Source organism: Rhinolophus sinicus, linkage group LG03 (genome assembly GCF_036562045.2).
Source record: "Rhinolophus sinicus isolate RSC01 linkage group LG03, ASM3656204v1, whole genome shotgun sequence".
NCBI lineage: Eukaryota > Metazoa > Chordata > Mammalia > Chiroptera > Rhinolophidae > Rhinolophus > Rhinolophus sinicus.
In genome coordinates this window covers 179,337,092-179,353,841 of record NC_133753.1, presented here as the reverse complement: position 1 = coordinate 179,353,841, position 16,750 = coordinate 179,337,092, and the positions used below count along the sequence as shown (strand labels likewise).

At 37.4% G+C, this 16,750-nt stretch overlaps 1 pseudogene; it reads left to right on the top strand.

The window, feature by feature from the left end:
• The window catches only part of LOC141570791 (PH-interacting protein pseudogene), a 56,145-nt pseudogene extending 40,289 nt beyond the window's left edge, over positions 1-15,856 (top strand).
• Positions 15,857-16,750: the final 894 nt, after the last annotated feature.

Below are 16,750 nucleotides of genomic sequence, written 5' to 3'. Positions count from 1 at the left end.
GAACCATGTGACTTCACTCATATGTGGGATATAAAACTGAAAGCAACAAAGGAACACGACAAACAGACAAACAAAACCTCATAGACACAGACAACAGTTTAGTGGTTACCAGAGGGTAAGGAGCGGGGTGGTGGTAGATGAGGGTAAAGGGGGTCAAATATATGGTGATGGAAGGAGAATTGACTGGTGGTGACCACACAAAGCAATATATAGATAAATTGTACACTTGAAAACTATATAATTTTACTAACCAATGTCACCCCAATAAATTTAATTTAAAAAAGAAATATTGGGAAATAAAGTGAGTTCATTCTCTCTTTCTCACTCACCTCCCCTCCCATGGCGGGTTGCTCTTACTCATTCTTTCTGGGTTGGGAGGGAAGCAGAGAGAAGACAGAAACAGAGATAAGGAACACAGGAAAGGGCTTATCGGTGGCCTGATGGCTCAGGTGGTTGGAGCGCTGTGCTCCTAACACCGAGGTCACCAGTACGATTCCTACATGGGCCAGTAAGCTGTAGATTGTGAACAACAGCTCTCTCTGGAGCTGGGCTGCCGTGAGCAGCCAGAGGTTGGTGTAAGCTGCAGTGGGTTGCTGAGTGCTGCCACAGACTACCATGTGCTGCCATGAGTGGCCGGCAGCCAGCGTGAGTGGCTGGCAGCCGGCAAGAGCTGCCATGAGCTGCTCTGAACAGCCAACTGATGACTGGTGACCGCGATCAACTGCCTCAGCGGGGCGGGGGAGGGGGGGGCAGGCAGCACAATGCTCATAACACCAGCATGGGCCAGGGAGCTGTGTGCTACACAACTAGACTGAGAAACAAGGGCTTGAACCAGAGTGGGGCAGGGAGGGAGAGGTGGAAGAAGAGGGGAAAAAAACAAAGAAAGGGCTTATATGACTAGTGCTGTTGTAAGCTGGCTTTATGCTCTTTGGCTCGGTGGAAGTTTAAAAATCTTGTCTCCTCTGTGGGACTTTTCCATGGGTTTCTTGGTGACCCCACAACACTTGTGGCTTCTCACCTGCATTTCCCTGACTAGATGAATGTGCTCTATTCTAACAGTTCCTGAATCTCTCCTCAGTCCATCTCCAGCTTCTTTGCTGAAGCCTTTCAATCTTCCAAAGATGCTCATAGTAGGTCAAATCAACAGTGATCTCAGAGCAGGCTTTCTCACTTAAGACCCTCAACAAACTCACAGAAAACACTCCTGCATTCTTCACCCAAACAGAATCTAGTGAGACCTTCAGCAGCTGCTACTTTTCTTCACTTTGGTTTTCTGAACCATCACCTGTCTGCCTGTTAAGTTTTTCAGTATGGGGTTGCACATCACATCAGGGTTCATTAAGACATTATGCTCCCCAAAAGGTCTCTTTAAGGGCTTCTCATACATCTGAGATGAGAGGCAGTGGAGGGAGGAAGAAGACTCATCTCACATAGTCTGCTGTCTTCAAAGAAATCTCCAAATTTGCTTTGTAACCTTTTTATACGCACAGTGTGAGTGTAGAATTTAAGGGTCATGTAATCACTTTTCCAAAACCCCTTTGGAAATTCTGCACATTGTTTAGTACCTACTCTGCTATGCAGCATTTATTTTATTGCACAACTCAGCTAAAATTGCAAGTTTAAATCTTACTGCAGATTTTTTTGAAACACAGAATAATCTAAAGCAAGCTCATTGGTTGATGATAATGATCAAGAGAGAAAATGATCCAAAATGATCCAAGAAAGAAAAGAGTAACTATAAAAGAAAAATTCCTGGACTAGGAGAGGCCGTTGGATCAAGAGTGCTGGAAGAGGAATATAATTATGTGAATCTTAAGTATAACAATAAGCAATGTTTTCAACAAAACTTTTTCGAAATTTAGATATGTAACTTGATCTCATCTTTATAACTAGGAAGCAAATAATGATGCTTGTGTCTGTATAAACTTATCAGTCATATTTTACTGTCTTTATGTTAACAACATTAGAATAACAAAAGTTTCCAAATATTTTAAAGATAACATAAGCATTTAATTTAATGTTTTAAAATGATTTTATAATGTTTCTTTTTACTGATAGATATTTAAAAGCTTCACAAAAATCTACCAAGTTATATCAGAAAAACAAAATTGGCACAAGCCAATCCCTTATCTAAAATTTAAAATCCAAAAAAAACTCTGAAAAATGTCAGGGTCTTTCATATTTTTGGTGGGAAAGATATGATCTCAACTGAAACTAGGTCATTTATGGTCTCTGCTTCGCTTACATATTATGTACATTCATATATTTGCTGGGAAAATAATCTGTTTGATCAGGGGGTTTGTCTCAGTCCTTGCTGAAAGTACTACAGAATGTTTGTGTACAATATTACCTTTCTAAAATTGAGGGATGAATGGAATTTTTAAGTATTTTTGGCCCCAAGAGTTTCAGATGGGAGATTGTCAACCTTTAGTATCCACTATAAGACTACGTAAGCATTTAAGGAAATCCAAATTTATGGACTTCAGTATAAAGTGGAAGAAGTAGTACAAAGATGCTTCTCATAACCTTGTGTTACCTATGTCACCGATAGCAGGCAAAGACCCCAAGGAGCAAATTAAAGCAAGATATAGTGCACTCTCTCCAAAAAAGCTAGGCTTTTCTGCTAGCTTCCTTATTTCGTCTGGCTTACAACATTAAGTGTGTTAATAACCAGGGAACTTTGGGAAGTCATTTGGCCAAGCCAGGCTTCGGGTCCCTGGAGTCCAAGCAAAACTGCACAGTAAATCTATTGTAGTAATTTGGAACATGCATTACAAATACAAAGGGAATCTACATTTCATCTATCTCTAAAAATCCTATCTTAGAATCATTGAAAAGGAGGATAAAGTTTATGGTGCATAACCCTATTCTCATGAAATTTTGGCTGACCATCAAAATATCTTTTGATACCACAAATGTTTTATCTAAACTTTAAAAAGTTCTGCACTTGACCAACAAGGTTTCCAAGAGTGATGATGATGCTGAAACTTGTTGTGCGGTCAACCATTGTATTTGGAGTCCTGCACCCCTTGCTAGGTTATCACCTAAGGAAAGTAATACATTCTGCAGCCTGAGAATCATCACCACACAAACGTCTGATATCTTGTGAGTTAAATCTGACTCACAATTAAAGAGAGTAAACACAGACATGTGTAAATACTAGATAGTATTTTTCAACCCTAAATGTTCAAACAAAAATCTTTTAAAACCTTTTAAGGGAAAATAACCTATTAAAGTTGCTGGAAAATGTACACTTTGCAACTCAACACTGCTTTATTCATTCCTTTGGAAGCTTGACTGCGGTGGAAACTGGATTTTTTTTTTTTTTTTAATGTTCAATAATGAAAATGTGCTAATTTTGCTTAGAAACTGATAAAATTTCTAAATTTTATTAGAAGTCATGTCAAAGCATCAAGCTTAATAGAGGGCTATGACACAAGTGCTAAATATATTCCCCAAAGAACAGGGTCACAGAGAGAGCTCTTCATGAGAATATTCTCTTGATTCCTGTATCTCTACCATGTCCAAAAATATTATTATAAGGTGATTGATGTTCATTTAGGTTTTGTTTGTCAACTTTCTTTTCTGCCTTAATTTCTAGAATTATCATCATAGAGAATAAGGAGGAGAGGGAAGAGAAGGAGAAGAGATCATTATGAAGAAAGTAAATGGCTCATAAAACTCTCCCACTCCTATACCCTAATCAACTGATGTAAACACAAATGACTGCTTTCTCCTGAGACAGTGGGTTGTTTTTTTGTTTTTGTTTTCTGTTTGTTTCCCTCATCTCATATTCTGTCTTTTTTCTTGGTTATGTTGTTGTTTAGTCTACATTTTAGACTAAACAACTTTACAGACTTTATACCTTCCTGAGAGTAAGCATTTCATCCTGTGTTTTGAACTTCTGGCATTCAAAAATCAATAAAAGTAAATATCAAAAGAGACTTAGGAAGTGATTTCCTAAATATCCTTACCAACTCTGGTTAAAAATAAACAAAAACTAAGGGTTCATCAAATGAGAGGAAGCGTAGTTGGCACTGAGTTTTAAACTTTCAAATTCTAATTCACTTAAAAAGGGAGGGAGGGGCATAAAATGAGCAAATGTACTGGAGTAACATGAAGACCAGGAGAGGCTATTGTTCAGAGATTAAATTTCTAGAAGATAAAATGTGCTTTTCTAGCTTCCCTTCCATTGTCTTGACAAAATCATGATATGATTTAAGAACATAACGCTTGCACCTTAATTGCAGCAATTTCTGTTGTTAGATGGAGCAGCCCAAGTTTACACTGGATACTATACAGGACAGTGACTTGGAGGTCAGAGCTACTGTTAGTTTTATTTCCCAAATTTTTAAGCAAGAAATGCTGTTTCAGTCCAGCTCACTAATTTTTGCGTCCAGTATACTGCCCGTCTCTCATTACTAAATATATTTTAAAAATCAAAAGGGCAGAACCAATGGAAATAATGAAATGTCTATTTAATGGTCGTGCCCTTTTCTAGTTAGCATAACTGAAAAGAAATGTGGAGCTGTCAAGAGGTACTATACAGCCATAAACGTTTTCTAGTTTCCAGGTGGGAATGGCAAGCAACCTTTCTCAGACCCTTTCTCCTTTCTCTCTGACTATAATGCTTTCTGACTCTATTTAGGAGTGTGTCTAATTCATTTTTCCAGCTTAGCAAGACTCACCCTGAGTCATTTCCTATTTCCTCTCTTGCTGTGAGCAGAGACACATCTCTGTAGAAGCCCGTTAGTCCCAGTGATTATCTCCTTGCACAGGTCCAGCTCTGTGCAGCCAGGAGGATGTCTGCTCCTGCAAGGAACAAGCCTTTATGGAGTGGGAATAAACAAACAGAGGAGGGAACTCGCTAACAAAAGAGAGCACCTCCCAAGCTTCAAAGTCCCTGAATAGCAAATGCAGCGTTTATGAGATAGTCCAATTAGAAATATATTTAAGACTTTTCGATGACATTTTATAAAATAGAAGCCTAGCTTGGTGCCCTTTGTCTACTGTTTAAAAATCTTTATTGTTGAAATTAAAAGAAATTAGAGAAAAAGGTCTGTTCTCGATTAATAAAATAATTTAGAGTACATCCATTTCTTGACCTGACTACTCATTATACTTCCATTAAGGGCATTATTTTCCACTTGGAATATTGGTCACATTAATGCTAAAGTTTTGCTCAAAAAAAAGCATACACCCACGTTTCATTTTTTTGTATTCATACTAAAAATAAATATTTTAGTTTGGCTTATATTTCCCTAAGCCAATTTTGAAAATAGTCTTTTTTAATGTGTACTCAGGCCAAATTTGAGGTCATTCTAATCCCTTTCCGAAAAGCCACTCTCTTGAGTTGCAGCCATCGACAGTTTGTGAGTTCTGATTTTGTTTCTTTTTTTGTTTTTAATTTTTGAAATCTGTCAGTGAATTGACACCAATGGCAAAATGTGAATATACCAAGTGATTATTAAATACACTTAAAATGATATGATTTTTGTTCTGTTGTGATTTTTTTAAATATACAGTCAGTTCAGAAGTGAAAAATTATATATATTTTCAAAAGAAATCAAGAGAGAAGATATGGGAAGGATCTGTCTCTCATTTACTATAATCAGATTAAGGATTTTATAGGATCATTGCATCACAGACAATCAGAGCAATAGATACTGATATAAAAAAAATCACCATTTGATAATCTTAAACTTCACACATATAAATAAAGCAAACCATTAACCCAATATGCACAGATATCTCTCTGTCTTGCATAGAGTAATGCACGTATTGCCCTGAAACAGAGGTTAGCACTATACATACTTTCTGAAGAAACATACAGGTAGGACAAAGAGGTAATGAGGTAGCTAGTAAGAGCTATAGCTTCTCTCTTAGTATCTGCTCTTCCACTGCCCCAGTTAACAGCAACAACAACAACAAAAACAGCCCACAGAACATAAAATAAAAGTTGTTTGTGTGTTTTGCAATGGTCCCTAACTCCCCTTTCCAATTGCATTTTCTGTTATGACTCACAGTGGTGACTGGCTTTAGGGCCACTCACAGAGATCTCAATTCTCCTTCCAGCCCTATGGAGGATGCACTTTCTGCCCACATGGCTGAAGTTTGTCATGTCACATGACTTGCTTTGGCCAATGAAAGGTGAGCACAAAGGAAATGTGTCACTGCTCAGGAGAAGTTTTAAGATTTGCATTTTCTTTTCCCAGGAAAGTTCATATCCAGATGGAGCCACAATCTTTTCCCTGGAAAGTTCACTGTGAGTGACACAATGCACAGTGCCTCCTCCCCTTTGTCAATCCCCACTGAACATGCAGCCTGAGGGGGAAATAAACTTGTGTGGTGTTAACCACTGAGATCTTGGGATTTTTTTTTTTTTAATGTAACCTGACTTAGTGTACCCTAACATGCCATTTCACAGAGAAACGTGAGTGCCCTAAGGAGACAGCAAAGTTAGCCAACATAATAACAGGTCCATTCAAAATAACATAAATCAAGTACCCCTACACATCTATAAAAGTCCACTTGTTCTTTCATTTTAAAATCCAAGCCTTGTGTATTTTAAAAGATACATTGCTTCCATTTAAAAAAAGCAAAAAGGCTATTTTTTAATTATAGTGAGGTTTTCAGCAGTCATAGGGGTTCAAAATAGTAGTTAACAGTAATAGTAATAACATTTCATTGACATAGCACCCTAAAACAGTTTAAATTCATGTTTTATGTTGATTTCATTATGACTGAGGGAAGTCTGATTAGAAGTTTCTCAGTTTTATCATGCATGTTGTATAGGAAATAATATGGTAACTCCTGTGTCAATACTAATCAAAATGCACTTTGAAAAATAATAGCAAAGTGAAAATATTAAACTTAAATGTTTAAAAGGAAATTAAATATTATCTCTATTGAAGAGAAATGGTTTTATTCTAGATGCTGAAAGGCATTATCTATAAGAGAAAAAAAGCTGCTTGTTAAACTACTTGTCAGAATCCTAGAAATGTCTCAAAGAAATCATTTGGAAGCTAAAGAGCATTAGCTCAAGGTCTCGCATACATTCACGAGAGATGACAGCATTGCAAATCCCTCTGAATGGTGTGGCTTCAGTATGCCTCTCAGGAAAGTAAAATCACAAAAAGTCACCAAATGCTATCTCCTATGAACCACTAGATATGACAGTGTCATGAAGTAACACTGAGCATTCTATAAAGCTAGACAAACAACACTTCTCAGATGGTTCCAGGCAACGTAATTAAGGGAGAAATGTGTGAGCTCGAGGTAATACGAGGATGCCGAGTCATCCAACACCATTTAAAAACTCAATAAAGGAAAGAATTACATATTATTTTGGCAAATATTAGTGCTATATAAATGTGTGTGTGCACGCACACAGTCGCATACATGTGCTCTACAAAACAAGACCATTATTTGACAAGTATTTATTGCGACTTACTATGTAAAAGTTTTTAGACTTCTCAGCATGGACAATACAAAGATGCTTTGTAAAACAACCCATGTCTCCAAACTTTACAACCTATGCCAAGTGTCCTAAGTCTCAGAGGCATAATGCATCTCCTCTAGAGCACTTTGCAACGCAGCCCATGCTTTGATTATTGTAAAGAGTTAAAAAACATTTAGTTGAATGAATAAACAATGGCTGAGAATGAAACCCCTATTTTTATTTTAGTTTTGTACATAAACTTCAATTTCTGAAAACTTCCCCTTCTACATTTGGAATATTCACAAAGCCCCTGCAATACAGATTCTCTCTCCCCCACAGCATGATGTATTTGTCAGAGAAATATTGTGATAATATCCGAATAATCATGATACTGCAACCTAAAGCATTAAACAATACCCTATATAATAGAAGAGTAAACAGTTGAGTTAGAAATGGTCAAGAGGGAAAAAGGGATCACAATTCTAAGCAAGAACATTGAAATAAAATATCCTATAAGGTTTTGAGTTAGCTCATTTTATTGTTAACATGAAAGAGTGATGACAAATATTTGGTAGTTCAGTCTTGAACTTGTAGTCTTTCTATACCTAAAAGTACAATAAGGAAAGTAACATTTATCAAGGCTCAACTATATAACAGATGGCATGTGTATGTACATATGCCTGTATATATATATATATATATATATTCTCATTGCTAACACCAGCCTTATGAAAATAAAGTATACTGTCAGGATGTTTTAGGTTGTAAATAACAAACTAATAAGCAAAACCTACTCAAACTGGCATAAAGGTTTATTATCTCACACATCGAGGAGGTTTCATTAGTTGATTGGTGGATTCAGTTGATTCAGTCCTCCAAAACCTAGATTCTGTTAAAATTTTCTTTGAGCCATACTTAGTATATCAATTTTGTCTTCACGGTTTCAGAGGCCATTCCTGTTATCAGTTGTTACAGGCAGGCACAAAAACTTTCAACAGAAAAGAAGGATGGATGTCCCTTCTTGTGCATCTTTCATCAACAGGAAAATCTCTCCCAGAAACCATGCAGCTCATTGCCCCTCCTTCCAGAAATCATTATCTACCCTGGGTCACATGCCCACCCCTACATCTTTCACTGGCAAAACAGTGGTTTAGAATGCTATAAATTAGCAGGGGTCCAAGGCCTCCTCTCTGAATACATGGCCACCTAGGAAACAGTGAACACAACTCCTTCACAATTAGAAATTAACCGACAAAGCACAAGGTGGACATGAGCATTGAAAACCAAGAGCATCTGCCATACACATAGTCCTTTCCATGCACAGGAATCCTATTATTCACAGATTCCTTATCTGCAAATTTTCATACTCACTAAAACTTTTTTGCAATCCCAAAATCAATACTCACAGCACTTTTGTGGTCATTCACAGACATGCATGGAGTAGAGAAAATGTTGAGTCACTAATATAAGCAGGTCCCTCGCTGAGGTCAAACAAGGTGAAGTTCTGCCTTCTCCTTTTAGCTGTCACATGGCAAACAAGTGCTCTTTTCCCAGGCTATATAGTGTCGTGTGTTTTGCATTTTGTGCTTTTTGTTGATGATTTTACTATTTAAAATGGCCCCCAAGAATAGTGCTGAAATGCTGTCTAGTGTCTAATATAGGAAGGTTGAGATATACATTATGGAGAAAATATTTGTATGTGATAAGCTTCATTTAGGCATGAGTTACAGTGCCATTGGCCATGATTTCAATGTTATAATACATACCATCTGTATATATAATATATATTAAGGTATCACTAAACAGAAATACACATAAAACAAGGTTATAAATTGATCTGTTGATGAAAATATTGTGACCAGAGGCTTACAGGAACCTAATCCTATTTCCCCGAACAGCAGTATTCACTGATTCAGTGTTCACAGCAACTTTGTAGAACATAACGACCACAAATAATAAGAACTTACTATGTAATGAAACTAAGAGGTAATTAGGCCAAGCCACATAGTCATAAGTAGCAGGCCAGACCTCAAGTCCAATGTTATCAACAGTGTTAAGGACTTTGAATTTTATCTTGAGAGCAATGGAAAGACAATGAAAATTTCTGGGGTTTTTTTGTTTTGTTTTTTTATTGGGGAAGGGAAACAGGACTTTTTATTGGGGAACAGTGTGTACTTCCAGGCCTTTTTTTCCAAGTCAAGTTGTTGTCCTTTTGATCTTAGTTGTGGAGGGTGCCATTCAGCTTCAAGTTGTTGTCCTTTCAGTCTTAGTTGTGGAGGGCACAGATCAGCTCCAGGTCCAGTTGCCATTTTCTAGTTGCAGGGGGCGCAGCCCACCATCCCTTGCGGGAGTCGAACCAGCAACCTTGTGGTTGAGAGGGTGTATTCCAACCAACTGAGCCATCCGGGAGCTCAGCAGCAGCTCAGCTCAAGGTGCCGTGTTCAATTTTAGTTGCAGGAAGCGCTGCCCACCATCCCTTGTGGGACTCAAGGAATTGAACTGGCAACCTTGTGGTTGAGAGCCTGTGCTCCAACCAACTGAGCCATCTGGGAGGCAGCTCAGCTCAAGGTGCCGTCTTCAATCTTAGTTGCAGGGGGCACTGCCCACCATCCCTTGCAGGACTCGAGGAATTGAACTGGCAACCTTGTGTTTGAGAGCCCACTGGCCCATGTGGGAATCGATCTGGCAGCCTTCGGAGTTAGGAGCATGGAGCTCTAACCGTCTGAGCCACCGGGCCGGCCCCAACAATGAAAGTTTTAAGTAGGGAAGAATATGAACAGATGAGCATTTCTGGAACATCATTCTGGATACAACCTGAAAAACAGACTAGAAAGAAGGAAGATTGTATTTAGGGAGAGCAGGTATGAGAACTATTGCAGTGATCCAGGTAAGAAGTGATGACAGGGAGATGAGAGTGCAGTGGGAAGCCAGGGGCTAGAGTATAAATTGTCTTCCTTTGAACTAACAGAGAACAGAACCCCACAACAATGTCAATTCTAGTCATCAAGAGAGGATTTAAGAGGAATACAGTAAAAAAGAAATAGTGAGGTTTGAGAGGGAAAGGGTGCAGGATAGAGATAAAAAATGATCCAACTTCAAAATGTTGTTTGGTACCAGCTATGCCTGGCCCAATTTCAATATCTCTTCTGAAAATCTTAGCAAGAACCTAGTTCACAGCTTCTATTAATATTAGAACATTAAATTTTGTAATTGGAAAGATGAAATTCATAAGTATTCTCAGTTGCATCCAATAGAGAGTTGACCAGTGATTTGTGATTTTACGCATCTCTAGGTTGAAACAGAGTTATAAATATAGAGCTGAGCTTTGGGATACATCATATAAATGTGTGGCTCTCTATGGAGGACATTCTGTCCCCAAAGTAATGATTGAACATATTTATAAAAATTGAGTTCTAAATATGATAGTCCCATCTGTGATCAATATCAAAATTGATCACAGATGGGACTATCATATTTAGAACTCAATTGTAGTAATTAAAGTAAAAATACATCCCAAATCCCCAAAACTCTTCAGAACTATTGCACATTTGAATGCAGGTAAGTAAAATAAAAATTATGATTCTTAATTTTTACTATCATGTTCCATTTCAGTTGAGACATTTTGGAATTTGGATTCTTTATCAAAGTTCCATGGAATTATATGAAAGAAGTAAGAAGAAAGGAAAGAGAAATGTCCATGCTAGAGAATAATGAACTTCAGAATGTTGGAGCATGTTAAATCCTTCTTTCTATCAATGTTTAGTGCATTGTCATTCCTAGTTCTTATCACATGTGAACAATCTTAATTATTGCTGGATATGAATATTACAACATACTGTGTTGTACAATATCCAAAACATTAATGCTAATATATGGTCACAGGCAAATCTTTACATGCTGTGCATCTGAACCATGTGCTAGATACATTACATAAATGATAAGCCCTATTTGGAAAATCCACCTTACTTAAAAATCCACCTTATCTTAAAGTAAACCGTCCTTCGAAACTCTTAGCCTTTCAGCAGATTCATTAAAACCTTTCAGATAATACTATCAGTTAGGAAGATGATTAATGAAATTAAAAAATAGAAATCATTTTAGAATATTTTCCAAGTGTTGAAATTAAAGAGATACTCAGTAAGCATGTACTCAACTTGGTTCTTCCAACTGTTGACTATTCTGTACATGGTTTGTGCTCAGTGTCTCATAAGTAGAATATAATATTTTTTATGTTATGTTTATCAAGGTAAATGCTAGCTGTTATAATAGATAAGTCTCAACTTCTCTGTGGCTTAACACAATAAAAGTTTATTTTTTCACAGCAGAATCAGCCAGGGTACTCTTGGTTGGGCAGCTTTCCACATGGTCACTCAGGGCCCATGCTTCTTCAATCTTCATTAAAGCTCTGCCTTCTTGTAGGTCTTGGGAGCCCTCATCATTCAGCTGATGGACGGTGAAAGAGACTATGACTAAGGCCCACCTCTTTCTTAATCACACTGGTCTGTAAGTCACTTTTCGTCATATTGCATTGGAGAGAACTAGTCACATTACCTTGCCTACAAATGGAAAGGAGCTGGGAAATGCAACAACGGCCCAGCAGCATCTCTACACTGGATGGGGCCCATTGATTGTTCAGCTAGGTGTCTCTGCTACACATGTCGTTTGCATTTTTTGTCAACATATCTTGCCTTTAAACACCTAAAACTGGTTACAGAGGGAGTCAAATCATTGCACACATTCCATATGCCATGAATCCTTTTTGTTATAGAACAGAAATATTGGTTATGCCTCTTCATTAATACTACAGTAGACTTCAATTGAATCTGAATGTTTATATCAAACAGTGATAATAATAATAATAAAGTAAATAATTAAAATTGGGATGAGAAAAATTTCAGCATAAACAAAGAATATTCATTCTTTCCCATTCCAGTCTTTACTTTTCCTGAAATTTTAAGTTTATGATGAGAAGTAGTTCCCTATTTTCTAAACAGAAATTATAGAAATGTTAGGTAGTGCTTGGAGAGTCTTTAATCTATCAGTGCCTCAGCATCGTGTAGGCTGAGGTCCAGTATGATAATGACCTTGATTTACATTTTTTCAAATCTTACCAAATTGCTAACTGAGATTCACAATGACACACCCATGATCCACTGATCAAAACATTATCAGTTGCTCTGAATATAAAGTTGCATTCCTTTTTTCCCCACTCCTAGAGAAATTATTCATGAGTCAAGGAAAGTAAGTGCTTATAATTTGATTTCAAATAAATGGGGCAGTAAATATAAGAATGTTTGTGTGAACTATAAATATAAAAATTACTTTGAAATCATCCCAAAGATATTTTAAGTAAAGAAAAAAAAAGGGATCTCATTTAAGATAAGGCAGAGAATTCATAGAGGCATGGCAGAAAGGAAATAATATGGCATTGGGCTTAAAAAAAATCATGCTGAACTTCAGCAATGAGATCAGAAAAGAAGAAATGATGCACCCACATTGATGACCAAACTGCCATTATTAATAAAGGATGCTCTTGCTCCTAAAGGCTAATTAATTGCCACAGTAATCAGTCTTTTAAAAGTATGGTTATGATGCAATGAAGTAAGGTAATATATCTTATGAGTATTTTCAGTAGACAGCTGTTATATGACATCAGCTAAGGATTCTAGGGCAAGTTTAGGGATACTAATGGGCAGACAACATAAAGTGGAAGGAATATGAAACAAAATGTTTTCTATCCCAGCATGAAGGTTTATTTGTAGTTCAGATAGAACTCAGATTTATCAGAAAACAGGGGTCAGTATTAAACTGTAATTCTCCCTCCTTCACATTGTCCTAAAACTATTTCAAGCCTTAATTTGAAAATCTGGAAAAAGAAGTTTCTACAGAATAATGAAATTCTTCCTCTCTGGTCTGCTCCTTTCAGTGGCGCCACCCCAAGTATAAGTCTCATAGAATTCCTGGCTAGTGTACAAAATACATTGAATAGAATACTTTTGGATTTAAAATGGCACTTATTGGATGTCAAGATAACCTTTCTTTAACAGCACAGTTTGGCATGCATTTTGTTTTAATTTAAAATGAGTTAAAATTAATTTTGTCTTAAAATTTTCATGCCACTTTCTGGGATGATTGCAGTTACCCTGGAGGGTGATGGAACTGGAGTTGGGAATCACAGCTTTAGCCTTTAGAGAGAAAGAAGCAATTTCCATAATTTCAAAATCATTTCATTAGTGGGTAGATATGGTCTGAATTTTCAAATCTAGGGAGCTGACCATATGCTCCCTCTCCTCTGAAAGTAATAGTGGCAAATTGCCACCATCTGACACAGAAAGAATTGAAGATGTATAGTAACAAGAAATTATAAATATGAATATAAGGGGATTTTGTTATGCATATTACTTAATATAAATGTATAGTCTCTATGTTAATTGCAAAGCTTTTTTCCCCTAAAGTTATAGTGATGTATCCTATCTTGGAGTTACCAACACGCGTAGGTCAGCCAGAAGCTGAATGTAATCAGAAGGAAATGACTGAGAAAGAAAAATGCATTGCAAAATAGGCACTAGAATCTACTGGAAAGAGCTGCTCCACAATATAGCAACATTACTTGTGATTTTTGTTTTGTGGATTGTTAATAGAACATCAGGTTCCAGTGGTGGCAATATTCACTGAGGACCAGATTCACTCCCTAGGTTCAAATTAACAGCACGGTCTCACAGATTTCTAGGGAAAGATATATAATGCTGTCAAAATCACAGCATATTGTTAAATCATGTATTAAAATAAGATCCAGAAGTCAGATACATTTTTTTAAAACTAATCATGCAATGGAAATTTATTTCTAAAAAACACATTGTTTTCCAAAACAAAATATGCTCTCTATTTAGCATTTTTCTATGAAGCCATGTTAAAAGCATTCTTGCATGGAATTCAAAGCACCTTTCACAATTGATCTGAAAGTTCACGGCATCCTCAGGAGTTCAGAAAGGTAAAATTATATTCCCTTTACTCTTTTCTAAGGAAGGAGGCAGGGAGCAGACAGATTGTGTGGATTATCCAAAGTCACAGGAAGAAAAGTGGCAGACCCAGGAATCTAATGACCAATTCTGTCATTGAAAGGGGCTGTCAAGCATACATGTGGGCTAATACACAATTTCACCTTCCAATATGTCTAAACCAGGCTTAGCCCAGGCAAACAGAACCCTAGATCATTCTTACATTTGCAGGGTAATAAGCCTAAAATGAATTAAAAGGCCTATCATGCCCTAGTCTTGGGCAATGACGTCCTCCCCATTATCATTACAGAGAGAGACGAAATCATATCAAAGTAAGCTGTACAGTTAAAAGGGAATATGAAATAAAAAGGAAGTAGCCACTCTACACCTACACGATCAATACCACCAAGCACAATGTGCTCAGATAAATGGTGAAACAGAATCTAGTTCTGTAGTTCGAACCAGAAGCAACAGAGTGGTTGTAGATCCAGTTACCACTGAGCAACCATCTAGTCCTTCAGCGGCAAAGACTTTTATTTCAAAAGCTACTATATCTGCAATGCCAGGGAAAACAATTCTAGAGAATTCTGTGAAACATTCCAAAACCTTGAATACTCTTTCAAGTCCTGGTCAATCCAATTTTAGTCATGGCTCTAGGAATAAGTCTGCAAAAGAAAACTTGGAAAAGGAAAAGCCCGTCAAACGTAAAACGAAATCATTTGTACTCTCAAAGACAGCCATTCTGTCAATTATCAGCTGTCATTGAGCAAGATTGTAAGAATAATGCTCTGGTACCAGAAAGCACTTGACTAAGTGGCCATGGAGGGCAGCCATCTAAACTCGTGAAGAGGGGACCTGGAAGGAAACCTAAGGTAAAGCTCAATACCCCTAGCAGTGAAGTTATACACAAGAAGAGGGGTAGAAAGCCCAAAAAGCTACCATATGCAAAGCCAGAAAATTCAGAGCAAAATAATGTACATCCTCTCAGAGATGAAGTAGTTCATTCTTCAACATGCAATTTTCGTTCTGAAACTAATATTGTAAAGGAGGATGTGTTACAGAAAAAGAGTTGTCGAGGCAGAAACCCCAAAGGAAGATGAAGACACAAAAACTAGACTAGATCTCATAGTTCCTACAAGTGTTAAAATGCTAAGGAGAAGTAACCGAAAAAAGACAGATGATCCTATGGAGGAGGAAGAAGAGTCTGAGGAACTTAAAGTCTCTGAACCCTATATGAGAACTAGAAACCAAGGTCAAGGACAGCTTTCTGTAACGAGGATGACTCTGAGAGGAGCAAAGGCAGCCACTGTTTGAAGACCCCTCTTTGACTTTTGGAACTTCTAGCAGAGGACAAGTCCAAACATTGACTGAAAAAGCAAAAGCTAATTTCATGGAAACCTGGAGTATCGCGTTATAAATGGCAGTCTCACACCAGAATAGCAGTGCCCTTTCTTTTTTGTCCATATTGACTGGACCTTTCTTGACTGTTACGTGGACACTTTCTGTTGTTAGTTTTGATGCATAATTCTTTGCATCCTTTTATATGAACTAGAATACATGTGTAATAATTTCTGTCCCTGCAATGCAGTAACTACAAACTTATTTTTAAATAAATAGAAAATTTGTTATTAAAAAAAAAACAGGAAGTGGCCAAGTGGTGGCAGCTGTCTGAAAAGGGAACATCAGCAGGATCAAATAACAGAATTTTCTTAGTTGACTCCTGAAAGCACAAACTGAAAAAAAAAAACAAACAAAAAAAAACCATCATGCACACACTATCCACTATCACACCGTTACGCTAAATCTTAAATACACATCATACACACTCAGTTTAGTTTTAGAAGGTATAATGGTGAGCCTCTCACAGGCAGACCAGCTTAAGAACCAAACCCAAATGTCTTTCAGGTCAGGGTAGACATTGACTTACATGGCCTAGTTTGAGATGAGCTGAAAGCTCACGTCTTCATGCCTGGCATGGGGCCTGAAATCTCCTCCAGGAAAGCCATTTCTAAGGATTCAGGCTCAAATGCAAATATGTAACAATGGAGGGATCTTTTCAATCAAGACGTACTCATTAATACAATACTTTGTTGGGATAGCTGGGAAAGAATCGGCATTATAAAAAGCACAGAAGGGAAAAAGGTAAGGAGAAGTCCAAAGAAATTGACTGCACCTAGAAAGGGTGAGCCCTGCCACTGGGAATCTCAGCAAATTGCTCTATCTGGTTGAAAGTGTCAATTTATGAAGCCGGGAGAGCAGCCTGTGAGGTGATATAATAATGAATTCAAAACATCTCAAAGGACCCCAAGGC